This window comes from Palaemon carinicauda, chromosome 15 (assembly GCF_036898095.1).
Source record: "Palaemon carinicauda isolate YSFRI2023 chromosome 15, ASM3689809v2, whole genome shotgun sequence".
Taxonomy (NCBI): Eukaryota; Metazoa; Arthropoda; class Malacostraca; order Decapoda; family Palaemonidae; genus Palaemon; species Palaemon carinicauda.
Genome location: NC_090739.1, coordinates 116,818,241 through 116,837,161, shown reverse-complemented (window position 1 = coordinate 116,837,161; position 18,921 = coordinate 116,818,241). Strand labels below are relative to the sequence as shown.

At 38.9% G+C, this 18,921-nt stretch overlaps 1 long non-coding RNA gene across 1 annotated transcript in view; it reads left to right on the top strand.

Annotated features, from left to right (window-relative positions):
- The window catches only part of LOC137654358 (uncharacterized), a 42,202-nt gene extending 28,464 nt beyond the window's left edge, over window positions 1–13,738 (top strand). The window contains exon 3 of the long non-coding RNA XR_011046609.1: window positions 12,828–13,738. This is a non-coding gene — a long non-coding RNA (uncharacterized lncRNA). The remainder of the gene's footprint in view (window positions 1–12,827) is intronic.
- The last annotated feature ends 5,183 nt before the right edge of the window (window positions 13,739–18,921 follow it).

Genomic DNA, 18,921 nt, shown 5'->3' with positions numbered 1-18,921 from the left:
GAATCGAGAGGTTAGCGCTGGGAACAGCTGCAGTTAGTCCTCAGTTGCAGCCGATTTGGGAGCACAAGGAGGACATGGGGGGAGACTCACCAGTATACTTCTTCAGCCCGGAATCAAGGACATTCATCTCGACCTGTCTCCAGACCCTCCCCCGTCACGTCGCCCTACAGCACGATGTTGGATACATCGCAACGTCCTTCGCCTTCGAGTAATACTACTTTGTGACGCAGGTACTACAAGCTGGAGTCTGGAAGCGTCTAATGACCTTCGCAGCCCGCTTCCTTTAGGGCGTGACCCACAGGTGTCTCGATACGTTTTCTATCGCTCTGTGGTGGCTACACAACAGCTGGTCTAACCTCAGGCTCCTTTTTGGACAGGTAGCAGAAGGTTGAGGGCATTGTTATCAGGTTTTAGCCTGCATGAACGAAAGAAGTATGTCTGGCCCTTACTTTTTTCTTCATCATCCCCTCTACGGGGAAGCAGCATCCCGGTCTCTGCATAGCTGACCTCGAACCACTGCAGGTAAACCATGCTTCCTTGTGTTCCGAGTATTGAGTCAATACTGTCGCGTCCCCCATACCCTGACGAGGTGGTATTGGGAACGTCCTAACCCAGAGTTCCTTCTGGAACTCCAGGTCAACTGCCTAGGACGGGTCACACTTCTTCCTTCACACACAAGCTTATGTAGGCCACATGGTTCCTTGCAGAGCAAGGAACTTGTGAGGTGCAGGGACTCCTTTTCTCGAGTGCGACTCACTCGGATTCTGAGTCCCCGGGTAAAGCCAAAGCCAGTATGGCTGGGGACTTTCCACCCTACCTAAGGGGTAAGTCACCCTTTGTAAATAGCGTGGTTTGTATTCCGGTTACGGAACAAATGACAAATTCGAAGATAATTTGTATTTTTCCTAACCATACAAACCTTAGCTATTTACACATATTTGCCCGCCAGCCCTGTCCCCCAAGACAAGTCCTACCTCTAAGTGAAAGTGAGTATTCACCTGTGTGTGAGGGGGAGGAGGGGTAGCTAGGTACCACTCCCCTACCCCCCCCCCATTTTTTCCTAACATTTCTTTCATTTATATAAGTAAAGTAAGATTTACATTAATAATGATGGAGAAGTCTTTGGTCACTGCTGTGAAAAATTTTCTTCACGGTTTCCTTTTAGTTGTAGGCTATTTTATTTAACTAATGCATAATAGAGTATAGTTACTCTTAAGATTCCCAATTAAATGTCGTAGGTTTTCTTTTTTAAGTAACACTCCGTGTCTACTGGAGAGATTTAAAAATCAATGGTTCGTAACACTAGGTTCCTTAATCTAAGGAAACGCATTTCGTGATAAATGACTTTCTTTGGTTTTAACTGTATTTTAAGCAAGGTTGATTTGCATGTATTTTATTTTTATCCTTTTATCTCCAATTATTTAGGCATGGCCTTTGATGATTACTCTTTTAATTAAACCGTATTTAATTATTACATATGGCAGATAGTTAAGTTTATTCTTGTGTACATTCCCTACAGCCGCAAGATAATTACGTTTATTCTTGTGTACATTCCATGAAGCCGCAAGATATTTACGTTTATTCTTGTGTCCATTTACTGGAGTCGCAAGATATTTAGGTTTATTCTTGTGTACATTCCATGAAGCCGCAAGATATTTAGGTTTATTCTTGTGTCCCTTTACTGGAGCCGCAAGATATTTAGGTTTATTCTTGTGTACATTCCATAAAGCCGCAAGATATTTATGTTTATTCTTGTGTCCCTTTACTGGAGCCGCAAGATATTTAGGTTTATTCTTGTGTCATTCCCTGGAGCTGCAAGATATTTAGGTTTATTTTTGTGTCCATTTACTGGAGTCGCAAGATATTTAGGTTTATTTTTGTGTCCATTTACTGGAGTCGCAAGATATTTAGGTTTATTCTTGTGTACATTCCATGAAGCCGCAAGATATTTATGTTTATTCTTGTGTCCCTTCACTGGAGCCGCAAGATATTTAGGTTTATTCTTGTGTCATTCCCTGGAACCGCAAGATATTTAGGTTTATTCTTGTGCCCATTTACTGGAGCCGCAAGATATTTAGGTTTATTCTTGTATACATTCCTTGGAACCGCAAGATATTTAGGTTTATTCTTGTGTCATTCCCTGGAGCCGCAAGATATTTAGGTTTATTTTTGTGTACATTCCCTGGAACCGCAAGATATTTAGGTTTATTCTTGTGTTCATTTACTGGAGCCGCAAGATATTTAGGTTTATTCTTGTATACATTCCTTGGAACCGCAAGATATTTAGGTTTATTCTTGTATCATTCCCTGGAGCCGCAAGACATTTAGGTTTATTTTTGTGTCCATTTACTGGAGCCGCAAGATATTTAGGTTTATTCTTGTATACATTCCTTGGAACCGCAAGATATTTAGGTTTATTCTTGTGTCATTCCCTGGAGCCGCAAGATATTTAGGTTTATTTTTGTGTACATTCCCTGGAACCGCAAGATATTTAGGTTTATTCTTGTGTCCATTTACTGGAGTCGCAAGATATTTAGGTTTATTCTTGTGTCATTCCCTGGAGCCGCAAGATATTTAGGTTTATTTTTGTGTCCATTTACTGGAGCCGCAAGATATTTAGGTTTATTCTTGTGTACATTCCATAAAGCCGCAAGATATTTATGTTTATTCTTGTGTCCCTTTACTGGAGCCGCAAGATATTTAGGTTTATTCTTGTGTCATTCCCTGGAGCTGCAAGATATTTAGGTTTATTTTTGTGTCCATTTACTGGAGTCGCAAGATATTTAGGTTTATTTTTGTGTCCATTTACTGGAGTCGCAAGATATTTAGGTTTATTCTTGTGTACATTCCATGAAGCCGCAAGATATTTATGTTTATTCTTGTGTCCCTTCACTGGAGCCGCAAGATATTTAGGTTTATTCTTGTGTCATTCCCTGGAACCGCAAGATATTTAGGTTTATTCTTGTGCCCATTTACTGGAGCCGCAAGATATTTAGGTTTATTCTTGTATACATTCCTTGGAACCGCAAGATATTTAGGTTTATTCTTGTGTCATTCCCTGGAGCCGCAAGATATTTAGGTTTATTTTTGTGTACATTCCCTGGAACCGCAAGATATTTAGGTTTATTCTTGTGTTCATTTACTGGAGCCGCAAGATATTTAGGTTTATTCTTGTATACATTCCTTGGAACCGCAAGATATTTAGGTTTATTCTTGTATCATTCCCTGGAGCCGCAAGACATTTAGGTTTATTTTTGTGTCCATTTACTGGAGCCGCAAGATATTTAGGTTTATTCTTGTATACATTCCTTGGAACCGCAAGATATTTAGGTTTATTCTTGTGTCATTCCCTGGAGCCGCAAGATATTTAGGTTTATTTTTGTGTACATTCCCTGGAACCGCAAGATATTTAGGTTTATTCTTGTGTTCATTTACTGGAGCCGCAAGATATTTAGGTTTATTCTTGTATACATTCCTTGGAACCGCAAGATATTTAGGTTTATTCTTGTATCATTCCCTGGAACCGCAAGATATTTAGGTTTATTCTTGTGTCCATTTACTGGAGCCGCAAGATATTTAGATTTATTCTTGTGTACATTCCTTACAGCCGCAAGATAAATACGTTTATTCTTGTGTACATTCCCTAGAGCCGCAAGATATTTAGGTTTATTCTTGTGTACAATCCATGAAGCCGCAAGATATTTATGTTTATTCTTGTGTCCCTTTACTGGAGCCGCATGATATTTAGGTTTATTCTTGTGTCATTCCCTGGAGCCTCAGGATATTTAGGTTTATTCTTGTATACATTCCTTGGAACCGCAAGATATTTAGGTTTATTCTTGTGTACATTCCCTGGAATTGCCAAAAGATATTTAGAATTATTCTTATGTACATTCCGTGGAGCCGCAAGATATTTAAGTTTATTCTTCTGTACATTCCCTTAAGCCGCGAGATATTTAGGTTTATTCTTGTGTACATTCCCTAAAGCCACAAGATATTTAGGTTTATTCTTGTGTACATTCCCTGGAGCCACAAGATATTTAGGTTTATTTTTGTGTACATTCCCTGGAACCGCAAGATATTTAAGTTTATTCTTGTGTACATTCCCTAAAGCCACAAGATATTTAGGTTTATTCTTGTGTACATACCCTGGAGCCGCAAGATATTTAGGTTTATTCTTGTGTACATTCCCTGGAACCGCAAGATATTTAAGTTTATTCTTGTGTACATTCCCTAAAGCCACAAGATATTTAGGTTTATTCTTGTGTACATACCCTGGAGCCGCAAGATATTTATGTTTATTCTTGTGTACATTCCCTAAAGCCACAAGATATTTAGGTTTATTCATTTGTACATTCCCTGGAGCCGCAAGATATTTAGGTTTATTCTTGTGTACATTCCCTGGAACCGCAAGATATTTAAGTTTATTCTTGTGTGCATTCCCTAAAGCCACAAGATATTTAGGTTTATTCTTGAGTACATACCCTGGAGCCGCAAGATATTTACGTTTATTCTTGTGTACATTCCCTAAAGCCACAAGATATTTAGGTTTATTCATTTGTACATTCCCTTAAGCCGCAAGATATTTAGGTTTATTCTTGTGTACATTCCCTAAAGCCGCCAGATATTTAGGTTTATTCTTGTGTACATACCCTGGAGCCGCAAGATACTTAGGTTTATTCTAGTGTACATTCCCTGGAGCCGCAAAATATTTAGGTTTATTCTTGTGTACATTCCCTGGAGCCGCAAGATATTTACGTTTAATCTTGTGTACATTATCTGGAGCCACAGGATATTTAGGTATATTCTTGTGTACATTCCCTGGAGCCGCAAGATATTTAGGTTTATAGTATTCTTGAGTACATTCCCAGGAGCCGTAAGATATTTAGGTATATTCTTGTGTACATTCCCTGGAGTCAAAAGATAATTACAATTATTCTTGTGTACATCCCCTGGAGTCGCAAGATATTTAGGTTTATTCTTATGTACATTCCCTGGAGCCGCAAGATATTTAGGTTTATTCATGTGTACATTCCCTGGAGCTGCGAGTTATTGAGGTTTAATCTTGTGTACATTCCCTGGAGCCGCGAGATATTTAGGTTTATTCTTGTGTACATTCCCTGGAGCCGCAAGATAATTACGTTTATTCTTGCGTACATTCCCTAGAGCTGCAATATATTTAGGTTTATTTTTTGTGTACATTTCCTGGAGCTATAAGATATTTAGGTTTATTTTTTTTTACATTCCCTGGAGCCGCAAATTATTTAGGTTTATTCTTGTGTACATTCCCTGGAGCCACAAGATATTTAGAATTATTCTTACGTAAATTCAAAGAGCCGCAAGAAATTTATGTTTATTCTTATGTACATTCCCTGGAGCCACTGGATATTTAGGTTTATTTTTGTTTACATTCCCTGGAGCTGCAAGATATTTGGGTTCATTCTTGTGTACATTCCCTGGAGCCGCAAGTTATTTAGGTTTTATTCTTGTGTACATTCCCTGGAGCCGCAAGTTATTTAGGTTTTATTCTTGTGTACGTTCCCTGGAGCCGCAAAATAGTTAGAATTATTCTTATGTACATTTCGTGGAGCTGGAGGATATTTAGGTTTAATCTTGTGTACATTTCCTAGAGACACAAGATATTTAGGTTTATTTTTGTTTACATTCCCTGGAGCCGCAAGATATTTAGGCTTATTCTTGTGTACATTCCCTGGAGCCACGAGATATTTAGGTTTATTCTAGTGTACATTCCCTGGAGCTGCAATATATTAAGATATATTCTTGTGTACGTTCCCTGGAGCCACAAGATATTTAAGTTTATTCTTGCGTACATTCCCTGGACCCGCAAGATATTTAGGCTTTTTCTTGTGTACATACCCTGGAGCCACGAGATATTTAGGTTTATTTTAGTGTACATTCCCTGGAGCTGCAAGATATTTAGGTTTATTCTTGCGTACATTCCCTGGAGCCGCAAGATATTTAGGCTTTTTCTTGTGTACATTCCCTGGAGCCACGAGATATTTAGCTTTATTCTAGTGTATATTCCTTGGAGCTGCAAGATATTTAGGTTTATTATTGTGTAAATTCCCTAGAGCTGCAAGATATCTAGGTTTATTCTTGTGTACATTCCCAAGAGCTGCAATATATTAAGATATATTCTTGTGTATGTTCCCTGGAGCCACAAGATATTTAAGTTTATTCTTGCGTACATTTCCTGGACCCGCAAGATATTTAGGCTTTTTCTTGTGTACATACCCTGGAGCCACGAGATATTTAGGTTTATTTTAGTGTACATTCCCTGGAGCTGCAAGATATTTAGGTTTATTATTGTGTAAATTCCCTAGAGCTGCAAGATATCTAGGTTTATTCTTGTGTACATTCCCAAGAGCTGCAATATATTAAGATATATTCTTGTGTACGTTCCCTGGAGCCACAAGATATTTAAGTTTATTCTTGCGTACATTTCCTGGACCCGCAAGATATTTAGGCTTTTTCTTGTGTACATACCCTGGAGCCACGAGATATTTAGGTTTATTTTAGTGTACATTCCCTGGAGCTGCAAGATATTTAGGTTTATTATTGTGTAAATTCCCTAGAGCTGCAAGATATCTAGGTTTATTCTTGTGTACATTCCCAAGAGCTGCAAGATATTTAGAATTATTTTTATGTATATTCCGTGGAGCCGCAAGGTATTTACTTTTATTCTTGTGTACAATCCCCAGAGCAGCTAGATATTTAGGTTTATTATTGTTTACATTCCCTGGAGCCGCAATATATTAAGGTTTATTCTTGTGTACATTCCCTGTAGCCAATAGATATTTAGGTTTATTATTGTGTACATTTCCTGGAGCCGCAAGATATTTACGTTTATTCTTGTGTACATTCCCCAGAGGCGCAAAATATTTAGAATTATTCCTATGTACATTCCATGGAGCCGCAAGATATTTACGTTTATTCTTGTGTACATTGACTGGAGCCGCTAGATGTTGAGGTTTATTCTTGTGTACATTCCCTGGAGCCGCAAGATATTTAGGTTTATTCTTGTGTACATTCGCTGGAGCCGCAAGATTTGTGTACATTTCTTGGAGCCGCAAGATATTTAGAGTTATTCTTACGTACATTCCATGAAGCCGCAAGATGCAGTAGGTAATTTGTCGATTTGGAACGAGTTTCAAGAGGCACTGTCCATCATTAAGATCGAAGATATTTTTATATTCGGAATTAAAGGGAAAAGAACCCCTCCTTATATGCAATAATTCATTTGTTGTGGTAATCATCCTTTTAGCCTGGAAAATAAGTTCACTATTTGGAGCAAACATGCTTTTAGTACGAGCATGATGACAATCAACTGATTTGTTCCCGGTGGAGGCAAGGATGTTTAATACCTGGAAATGCCACTGATCACTTTCCCCATACAAATCCGTGAAGCAACTTTGGCAACTGACACACCTGCTGTGTAGGGCAGAAAGGACCCAAATCCTTTGCCTGTCTTGTGACCGTCATAGCTTTACCTTTGAAAATTCTGACTTTATAATCTTTTCATCCTGAGGAGATTAAAATCCTATATTAACAAAGAGATGTATTTACATAATATTTTATCAATGCAGCATACAGAATATAAAAACAAGTACAAATTCATTCGAGGAACAAAGACATAGAATCACTCAACTATAGTAGGGGAGGACATAATCTTTTCCTTTTAAAGTGCTACAAGCAACAATTATCAGATTAATATAAGATGTGTAGATGCACTCATAAAAGGGAATTTAACTAGTGACCACTGAAATGAATCTGTCAATTCCTGAGGCATAAAAGCAGAAGAGAACAGAAGCTCATCCTACGAAACAGCCAAGAAGGTTTGCAAAACAGTTACAAGCAACAATTATCAGATTAATATAAGACATACAGATGCACTGATGAAGGGAAAATTATCTACTGATCTTTGAAACGAATTGGTCAAACCCCAAGGCAATACAACTGAGTAGAACAGAAGTTTTTCCTTGAAAAAGCTACGAACCAAGCAGGTTTAATACAAACCCTTCTTGCTACTGCAACTTTTTACAAAATATAATAAGTGTGTTTAACAGCTGAAAGCACAAATCTATATTCTACTACATTTCTTGTGGCAGCTTTCAAGAAAAACCTGAAGACTTATCTCTTTGGAAAGTGTTATAATAATGATCTGAAAACTATTAAGCCCGAATACAAATGCTAGTGAATAACTGAAAAGATACAGAGCAAAATATAAACTGGAAAGAAATTATTTTCATACATCAAAGGCCCGCCTGAACAGACTCTTCGTGTCTGATGGAGGGCGAGAAATAAACCCCTAAAAGTAAGTAATCTTAATATCACTACTTATTGCACGATACAGAGGCATTGTGTCCAAAGTGAATGAGGGATATAAACGTATCACGTAAATTATTAAATGAAATCGTTTAATTCTTTTTTTCTATTACAATTTATATAGTTCTATTCGCAGTCACATGAATAATCATAAACCATTTATAATAAGTAACCTTTCATAATTTTTATATTCATCAGAAAATTAATATAAAAATTATGAAAAGTTAACTATTATTATAAAGGGTTTGCATAATTATTCATTTGACAGTTTTCTGTCTTCATGGTTTAAAAAATGTGCAAAAGTTAAAGCCTATACCGATGAAATGTAACCAATGGATTCAAGGTTTTGCTGAGTCTTTGAGTACATCCATATGTAGAACACGAACTAGGCATCCTTTAATCAAAATGAGAGCTTGTGTCCTTCCTAAACGATTATTCTAGTTGAACGGAGATACTAGTGACATCTCCACTTAATTAAACCAGGTAGGTCACGCTACAGGCGACAGCGCATTTTGGTCTACACGCGGGCCTGCTTAACAAATCTGGGAAAAGGCCACCTCCAGGTATTAAACCTCCTTGGGTGGAGGCAATGGCCGTTCGATAGCTCTATGCCCTGAGGTCAGCTTAGGTTAGATAGGAACTAACAGTGCTGTAAAATTTATCTACCCCTTTTAAAAGAAACATCTTAATTTTATTGAAAGCTTGAAAATTCGAAGGGCATTTATTAATTGGCAAAAAAAAAAAAAAAAAAGAAAAAAAAAAAAAAAAAAAAAAAACAGAAGTCAATTATATCTTAATTGTGTAACTTATGATGCCGCCTTCATATACAATACAACAGGACTGGGAATATTTAATTTGGCAATGCCATTCACTGCCCATGCATTATCCTTTTTGCCATGAAGGAGTTGATGAAGTATAGGTCCCAAAATACAGAAATTAAAGATGAAGTTATTATTCCATGACCCCTATCAGCACCTGCCAGGTAATGCATTTGAACAGGAAGACTAGAAGCATCACGATTCCTCTCCAGAAAGGATCAGCTTCTCCAGGGGTGAGGACTACCCCAAATCTTTAGTACTGTTCTAGCAAGGAGCTGGTCCATATTGCACTGATTCTGAGGCGGTGAAGTGGAGGTCTTCCCTTTTACTGGCACTATCCCTGATCAGGAGAATTTACAACCTTTGCAAAGCCCCTACAACATCAGTAAACAGTAAAAGGCATAAAATAGGCAATAAACAGACCATGCTGTGATCCGCAGGGTTCAAGAGAACGGCTAGAACTCCCTGCCCAACCTTGCTAAGGAGACATTCAACAAGATTGATATGCAGAGAAAGATTCTCTTATAGCAGGTCAATCTACTACAATCCTGTCACCAGATTCTCTAAGACAGAGGTACCATTATACAACATACGACTCTCATACCTCTCCTCTACCTGTGGACCCTTGAAGTATGTCTTGGTTGAAGATTGGGTGCTCAGGAGGGACCTGGAGGGGGAGAAGAAAGTTCAAGAAATACAGTTCTGGTTGGAGGAGAGCGTAGTTGAGGAAGGGTGTAGATAGTAGGGGGAGAGATGTGATTGGTAGGAGGAGGGTTTGTTCGACGTGACTGCCGTGGGTTGGAATTGTAATGTCTACTGAAGATCAGTATTCCACTGGAGTCTGGCTGGACATCTCTTCTTCCCTGCATGGAGGGAGCCTGGGCAGTTAAGGCATCTGGCATAGGTCGGTTCTCTGGCATCGAATTTAGAGTGGCAGGCACTGGTGGGATGTCGTATGCTGCTGCACACTGCACAGACCTCCTGGATTGTGCAACGGCTCTTGTGGTAGCCAAACTTCTGGCACCTGAAGCATCAAAGAGATTCAGGGAAGTACTCCTCCGGGGCAAAGGTTCCCCAGTTGCCAAAGCAGATCCTTTGAGGTTGTTGCCCTTGAAGACAGACACTAGCTTGTGAGATGACTCTCTTGTTTTCCCTGCACATCTCTCGGCCGAGAAAGTGGGTGGGTGGTTCAGAACAGGTTCGAGAGATAGGTTCAGGTCGTAGCAGATGATGATAGTCGTGGGTTCAGGTCATAGCAGATGATGATAGTCGTGGTTTTCTCAGGGGTTTAAAGGCCGCTCATGAATGGCAGAGGCGAGGGACAGTGACATTGCCCTGTCAAGCAGGACAACGCCCCAGAGACTGACCATATATACATATGATCAGCGACCAAGCCCTCTCTCCACCCAAGCTAGGACCAAGGAGGCCAAGGCAATGGCTGTTGATGACTCAGCAGATAGACCTATAGGCTCCTCCAAACCCTCCATCCTAAGGTCACAAGGACGGTGAAGTTGCAGCAACCAAATGAACTAACGGGTTTGAGCAGGACTCTAACTCCAGTCTGGCAATCACCAAGCAAGGACGCTACCACCAGGCCATCACAACCCTAAAGGAACTGGACACTGTCTTGTTGCCCGAGAAAGTCGAAAGATTCCTTGTCCAAGGGAGCAATGATGAGGTCTCCTCAGAGATTTGATTGGATGCTCATCTTCAGGTAAGGGTTCTGCTTCGCCATAACAGCGTAGGAGATCGTGTTTTCCCTTTGAATCAGTTTGAAGGACTGCTGATGAGCTCAAGTGAGGGTAGCAGATCGCTGGTCGGTCTCTGGAAAAGGTGGGGTGTCTTCATTTTCTTCCTGACTTCGGTCCATTCCTTGCTAGAGTCCATTTCCCTGTTGTTTTCTTCTTCAGTAATGTTCTTGTTGTTGTCGTCGTCGTTTTTCTTGGGTTTAGGTGTATCCTGGGTCGATTTCATAGGTAATAGGTAGTTAAACAGTCGAGTGTCTGTAGGTGGGGAAACATTTAATTAGGCTACACATATGAAAAATTTGCCTCAGAGCATGTTAAGCAAGGGAAATTTTATTATTCTTTCTGTTCTATTCATGTTTAAATATCCCTTATGCTTTCAAGAGGATTCATAAGCAAAAGACTTATTTTGAGATGTTCAGTCATCACACCAATTAGTCAACAAACCACTGATAGTTGGTATTTAGAGATAACTGTCCATTAGTAACGCTTAAATTCAAGTAAAAAACGGTTTCTAAAACTATGCAGTTCAAAGAAGCTGGTCTCAGTATATCAAACTCGTAAATGGTATAAAATTACAATTGGCTGTTTTTACGTTTTGAGTGTTATACTTGCTACTATATAAAAAGATGAAGTTTACAATCGTTTCCAGCTTCATTCGTGGCACCTTGATAAAAAACAAAAGTAATATCATAATGCAGGGATAGTTAGCGAGATTGAATACCCTTCACTTTATTTCCATGTCTCCCTTTTCATTCATGAAATTAATGGATATTGTGACATATTTCTGCATTACTGTCGTGCTGAAACTTTTTACTGCAATGTTTGCTCTGTTAATCGGTCTATGACCTTCGAGGGACACTGCCGTCAATGCGCCTCATGCAGTGCTCTAAAGGTATGAGTTAAGGAATTTAACTGTCTCCTTGTGGCCCCTACCTTCGTTCCAATGGCCTTTCTTGCAACCCTCTGTTCAACATCTATCAACTTTTACTAATTTATTTATCTGAGAGGATTTCCGCTAGTTTCATTTTGGGACTGAATGGCCTCCCTGTCCTAGCAACGTACCATATGACCACTATCAGTATATCATACTGTTAAAGTACTCACTTTATGTAACTCATGGAGGTGATTAATGGAAAAAAAAAATATTGATCAAGTAGACATTAAAAGAATTACTGTATACTTGTCGACCAACTCACATTTTGGGCTGTGTCATGAAACGATTAGTTAACAACACATCAATAGCAATGACTAGCTAAGGTCTGAGAGTACCAGTTTAAATAAAATTTATTTGCTATCCTTCAGAAATTAAAAATTGGTGATTTTGGATCCGAGTACTAAAACATTGAGTTCATTGAAACTTTTTCAGATAGCTAAAATATTTGAGAAGATTTTAATGTTCTCCATCTACTGTAAATTACCAGAAAATGTAATTATACTTATAATCTTTTCACCTATATAATTGTTAGAATTTAAGCTTATTCACTTCTTATTAATTCAAATGCAATATTACTAATGCAAGGACGATACTGATAACCTTATCAAGAATAGTATTCATAAAACCATTGTTCAAAGAATAGCGTTGATATGAAATTACCAAGCACATATTACGCTTGGCTGCTACTATAATTTTGGATGATTATCTAAGTTGAAATCTATCTTATTCATGTTTTCTTTCACGAACTCTGGTTACTAGTACTGTTCTTCATTAAGATGTTTTTGTTAAGTACATAACAGCGTGGTCAAGGTTAAGGTTTAAAAATGTCAGTTATCTTGATTTCTAAAGATGAAGTTGAACATGCCAGTTACTCTAATGGATATTCCTAAAATGTGGCTATGCGTCAAATTAATTATCAAATCATGATATGACGGGAAGTTGAAGAACATTTGGAGTAAAGATATTTTACTTTTCTTTCAGGTGCGTTTATTTGCCTGCACATTTGAAAACCTTGTAGTGGGCAACCCAATTCCACTAATATGGGAAGGAGATGGAAGCTAAGGAAATGCTGGTGGCACAAGATTAAATTATTCATATGTAAATCAAAGCGGATAACAAGGATGGAGGCTGTAATATTTAACTGACATCAGTTTAAAGCTAAGTTAAAATTTTCATAATTTTTCTTTTTTTAGAGGTTCACACCTCAGGTTACAGAGTAGGCTATCTGGTGTGGAATATAATGCTAAGCATATACTATTTGAAAAAGTGCAGTAATGCAGATATTCTTTTAAAAGTGAAATTGTTCTCAAATTATTTCTTAGAGAGATGGTCATAGATTTTGTTATTACTATATTAGGTTTATGACTGTATACTATCGGGTCATTTTAAATATACAAACATTTATCAAAAGGTATATTCTCAAAAATTCTTAACAGTGAAGCATTAGCTAATGTAAGATTCGATAGTATACTTCCATGGGTCAGAGATTATAAACACTCAGCCTTGGGGTCATAGAATGCCATATTTCTTAAACCTGTAGTATCCTACTTGTCGTATAATTAATTATTGAAATATTTCATTGAAATTCATAGTATTTATTTTATCAGAAAATAGTAAGACAGATTATTTCTTAAGTTTAGTACTTCACTCCTCATACACCCTAAAGTTATTCATAAACCTATTTCACCCTAGATCCCTTGTTTGATGTTTGAGGAAAGTTCAGCTGCTTGATTACTATAACAGGGTATATTTGATTGACATTTCAATATTCCTTTCATTGTTAAAGTATACTATCTCTGTCAGTAGACCTAGACTTCCAGGTTCAATGGAACTAATGAATTAATGATTGAAACAAAACCCTCAAGATTAAAATTTTCTTCTAAAATACCTAGAACTTCATCAACATATTGATACCACACATCTTGAGGGTTTTGTTTCAATCATTAATTCATTAGTACCATCAATAAAATTCACTATAGAAAATGAAAAAAATAACCGTATCCCATTTTTAGACGTTTTAATAGTTAGAGAAACAGATAAATTTAAGTTTTCCATATCTAGAAAGCCTAAAAATAATTTTTCATATATACATTTTTACTCCAGTCACTCTAAGAATATAAAGCATTCAGTTTTTTCCTCCATGTACCTTAGGGCATTGAGAATGTGTAGCCCAGATTACATTGAGGAGGAGTTCACTAAAATAGAAAAAAATTGCAAGAGATCTTTGTTATCCCAAATATTTCTTAGAAAAATGTATGAGTAAGGCTAAGAAAACATTTTATAGTGTCCAATTAGAGAGAAATGAAACAATTAATAATATGCTTTGTTTGCCATTTCATGTTTGTTTTTTAGATGTTATACCCCTTTTGAAAAAACTAGACATTGCTGTAGTGTTTCAATATAATTGTACATTAAAAAACATGTTAATTAAGAATAGTTCTGGAAATGATAATAATGTAATATATAGCATTCCTTGTTCAGAGTGTAACATATTTTATGTGGGCCAAACATCGAAAAGTATACCAGTCAGATTAAAACAGCATCAGGTGGCCGTCTCCAGGGGTTCTCTTAATAATGCCTTGGCCTCCCACTGGTTAGGGTCAAGTCACAGAATTGGTTGGTCAAAAACGGAAAAAGTAATCCATGTAAATGACTATTTCCAAAGGAATATTGTTGAATCATTTTTAATCTCCGGTACTCAAGGTAGAAATTTGAATCTAAGCCCAGGTCTGTTTTCCGTTAATCCAGTATTATCCTTTTATCTAAAATCTGACTTCTCCGGAGTTATTAAGAAAGTGACAGCTGTTGGATCCCCTTCTGTATAAATACGATGTCTTTGTACATGTATTCTCATTGCTGATTTTGATAATGTCCTGATTGGATTAAAGTACTAACTTCAATCAAGTCTTTTTCATTTTTCCTTTCGTGGCTATAATACATATATATATATATATATATATATATATATATATATATATATATATATATATATATATATATATATATATATATATATATATATATATATATATAGATGGATAGATAGATAGATAGATTAAGGTATGCGGTTCATTGAAAAAAAAATCTTACAAAAAGGTTATATGATGAAGGCACTTATTTCAGGGTTTAATAGTTCACCTATCAGTTGCATATACGAAATAAGACAAATCTATTCGGGTTGTACACTAGTTTTCTTTTAAAATTTTGATAGAAGAAATAAACAACCGTTCTACATAAGGCTTATATTCGTTCACGGTACTGTATCTTTTCTTACAATATGAAACTGACAAAAATGCGACCTACCTTGAAGCAAATCTTGCAACTGCTTAGGAATTTTGAAGTGAAAGTTTTTTGTACATAGAGGTTACATAAACAAATCCGTTGAATATTGAAATTTAACATTTGTAGATGTTAGATTTATTGTAATTTGAACATTTTTTAATATGTAACTTCCCCGGTAGTTACATATATGTAGCTTAATACCGCCGATTCGTCGCGCGCACGGCAGAAATTCAAAATTCGCTGCAATCTCCAACAGGTGGCCAGGTGATCATACCTGTGCGCCCTCTAACCAGGTACCTGGAACCATTCCCATTTGTCCTCAGAAATTCCCTGCCGTCGTTCTAGCAACACGTTGGAAATTCACTCTACTTTGTTTGGGTTTGCTTTAACTACAAATTGGTGAAGTACCCATTGCTTTTTTTTTTTTTTTTTTTTGGTTTATGGCTTTCGCTGATTTTGGATTTTCCTTTCTTTTTCACACGAATAAGATAGATTTTGTTGGTCCGACTTGGACAGTTTATTTTAACTTGACTTTCAAGATGGCTGCCTCTGTTGTTAGATTTTGTGTGAAGGGCTGGAAGACTGGCTTCCAAAAGCTGCTCTTGATCCCCACACAGTATGGAGAAATACAGAGGGCGTGTGTACTTTTCTTTTAGAATATGATCGCTATGTTCGTTAGCTTTAAAGGGATAGGATCAGGAACTTTTCCCCCTACTGTAAAAACTAACGAACCAAGACATGTTGGTGGAAGGAAATAATTCCGCCAGCACTATGACGTCACAAATCATGTGACGTAAACTCTACGAAGAATGACTTTAAGGAAATCATTCCGCCAGCACTATGACGTCTCAAATCATGTAACGTAAACTCTAGGTAGAATGACTTGCAAATAAGTAAATTCTTTTCTTTTTCTTGCAAGGAATGTAAAGAATATACTAACTTACAAAGCATAAGTATTTAATTTTTATAATGTAAGGGAAATATATTATTTTTAATTAAATATTTGTCCTATTAGTATACTTTCTTTAGTTAATCATCGATCTATAATAGAGATTACACTAGCGTACAGTCAATTTACGCTACGTAGTACACATGTCGATTGTTACAGTTCCACAATACTTTGTATCGTTATTTAATATTTCGAGATTGGGAATACTAACATTAATCGTATAGCCTATTGAATTCTCATTCTAACCCTTAGCGAAAGAGTAGAATCTCTCAGCGGGCAGGTCTAAATTATGGTCTGATGTGAAAGAGTTAAAAGTGCTAGTTACAGTGCCTAAATCAGGGCAGTGGAGGGTGCAGCTGCTCGGACTTGTCGTTCGCCTAGCCCTGGACCTCTTCCATGCTCCCCAACCCCTGGGAGAAGGAATGCCGACAGACGAAGGGAGGCGAGAGGCGTTAGCCCCCGAGCAGTCGTCCCCTCGAGAGTACCTGTTGACGCTTCCCAGTACGCTCCCCCTCGCCATGGGTAAGGCGAGGTAAAAGTGTTATCTTCGCCGTCGGATGACTCATCTCACAGATGAGGCTGACGTCTTACGTTTTTCCCTTCCTGCCAGACAAGAAGAGAGTTGATTGTCATTACGCTCGAGCGTCAAGATTCTAAACGCCTTGACACCTAGCGTCAGCCTCGAATGTCTTGAAACCGAGCGTCGAGATCGTGAACGGCATAGTTCCGAGCGTCAAGATCGCGAACGTCATAGTTCCGAGTGTCAAGATCGCGAACGTTATAGTTCCGAGCATCTAGCGTTGGAACAATGTGACGCCAGGCGTCTTGATATTGGACTCCTCGTCGCCAGAAGTCAGGATAAGATTGGAGTTAGGACAGCGAGACGTGGACTTGCTGCAAATTGCAGCGCTCATAGACGCTCCCTCGCAGCAAGCTGGACGCGTGACGGGAGGTGACAAGAATCGTGACGTTCCCTCGCAACATGCTGGACGCATGCATGACGCACGCAAGCATGACGCTCCCTTGCAGCATGCTGGACACATGCATGACGCACGCAAGCATGACGCTCCTTGCAGCATGCATGACGCACGCTAGCAGGTCGAGGATTGTGATTCCCCCACTCATTCAACATCGGAAATCGCCAATCCTTTGGAAGAGATCTGAGAGGAGGAGACGCAAGAAACTCTTCATGAGGCGGATATATAAAGATTGCTTGCGGTATTGGCAGACTTATTTCCGAATGATTTTCAGCTGGCTGTTCCTCGGAGCCCGCCCTCGTAGTTTATGAAGGGTAGACCCCAGAAGTCTTTCTCCTTCAAGAAGACAGTTTTAGCCAGATCAGTGAAGAGGGCTTTTTCGACGTTGACCGACTGGATTTTGAAGAAAAAGAGGAACAGGGAAAGATAACCTTTTCCTTCCCCCCAACGAGATTGGCTTCTAGATCTAGCGTGTAGTATGAGACTGGGGAGGCTCTCGGCTTGGGAGTTCCTGCCTCTTTCCAAGGGTACTTCTCCAGACTCATAGACGCCTCGCGTAGAACAGCCATGACTAAGGATAAAGTTATATGGTCCACATCAGAAAATGACCACTTGCTGAAAGGCGTCTTCAGGACAATTGAAGTCTTCAGCTTGATGGACTGGACTCTCGGAGTCCTCACAGTGAACTCAACCTCCGGACGCAAGTATCCCACTACTGACAGCAGCTCTTCAAGAGCAGGTAAACTAGATGCTGTCAAAAGCAGCAATAGAAGTGGTAGAGGACCCCTCGTCAGAGGGATTTTACAACAGACTATTTCTGGTACCCAAGAACTCTGGGGATTAGAGACCCGTTCTGGACGTAAGTCCACTGAACAAGTACGTGAGCAAAGTCAATTTTGCTATGGAGATATCTGCGTCAGTCCTAGCAGGCACCAGACAAGGTGACTGGATAGTGTCGATAGACCTGCAGGATGCGTATTTTCACGTCCCAATTCACCCGAACTAGAGGAAATATCTGAAATTTGTACATCACGCTACAACTTTTCAGTTAGAGCACTTTTGTTTTGGACTGAGTACGGCCCCTTACGTTTCCACAAAAGTAGTTTCGAACATGGCTCTCTGGTTACATCTGGAAGGGGTATGAATATCGATGTACCTGGACGACTGGCTAATCAAAGCCAGGTTGTAAGAAAGAAAAGTGTCTGGAGGATCTACAAGTGACTACATCTACGTCCACTTCATTCCATCTGTCTAGTTATTGGACAAGAGACCAAGACCTAGAGACGTGGATTCCGATCCCTCTGGGAATCAGGAATCAGTTGAGTTGGTGGAACGACCCCAACAAGCTACTATAAGGCTTCGAACTTCATCAGAAGAACCCCGACCTAGTGTTGTATTCAGACGCATCAGACGTGGGGTGGGGTGCAACACTGGAGAAGGGCGAGATCTCGGGTCTATGGGAAGACCATTAGAAGAAATGGCACATAAATGTGAAGGAACTGGTGGCCATTCATCTAGCGCTAATACACTTCCAGGAAGAGGTCCAAAACAAGTTAGTCCAGGTCAACGCAGACGAACACCTCAGCGTTGGCCTACTTCAGGAAACGGGGGCACTCGTTCGGATTCCCTTTACGAGGCAGTAAAGATCTCCTGCTGTGGGCAAAAGCGAACAATATAACTCTGATACCCGCTTCATAGAGGGAGAGAAGAATGTCAGAGCGGATCTTCTCAGCAGAGGAAGACAGGTTCTCACGACAGAATGGACCCTACATCACGAGGTGTGCAGCACGCTTTGGAATCTGTGGGGAGAACCTTCAATAGACCTCTTTGTGACGCAGAGAACAAGAGGTTACCTGTTTACTGCTCT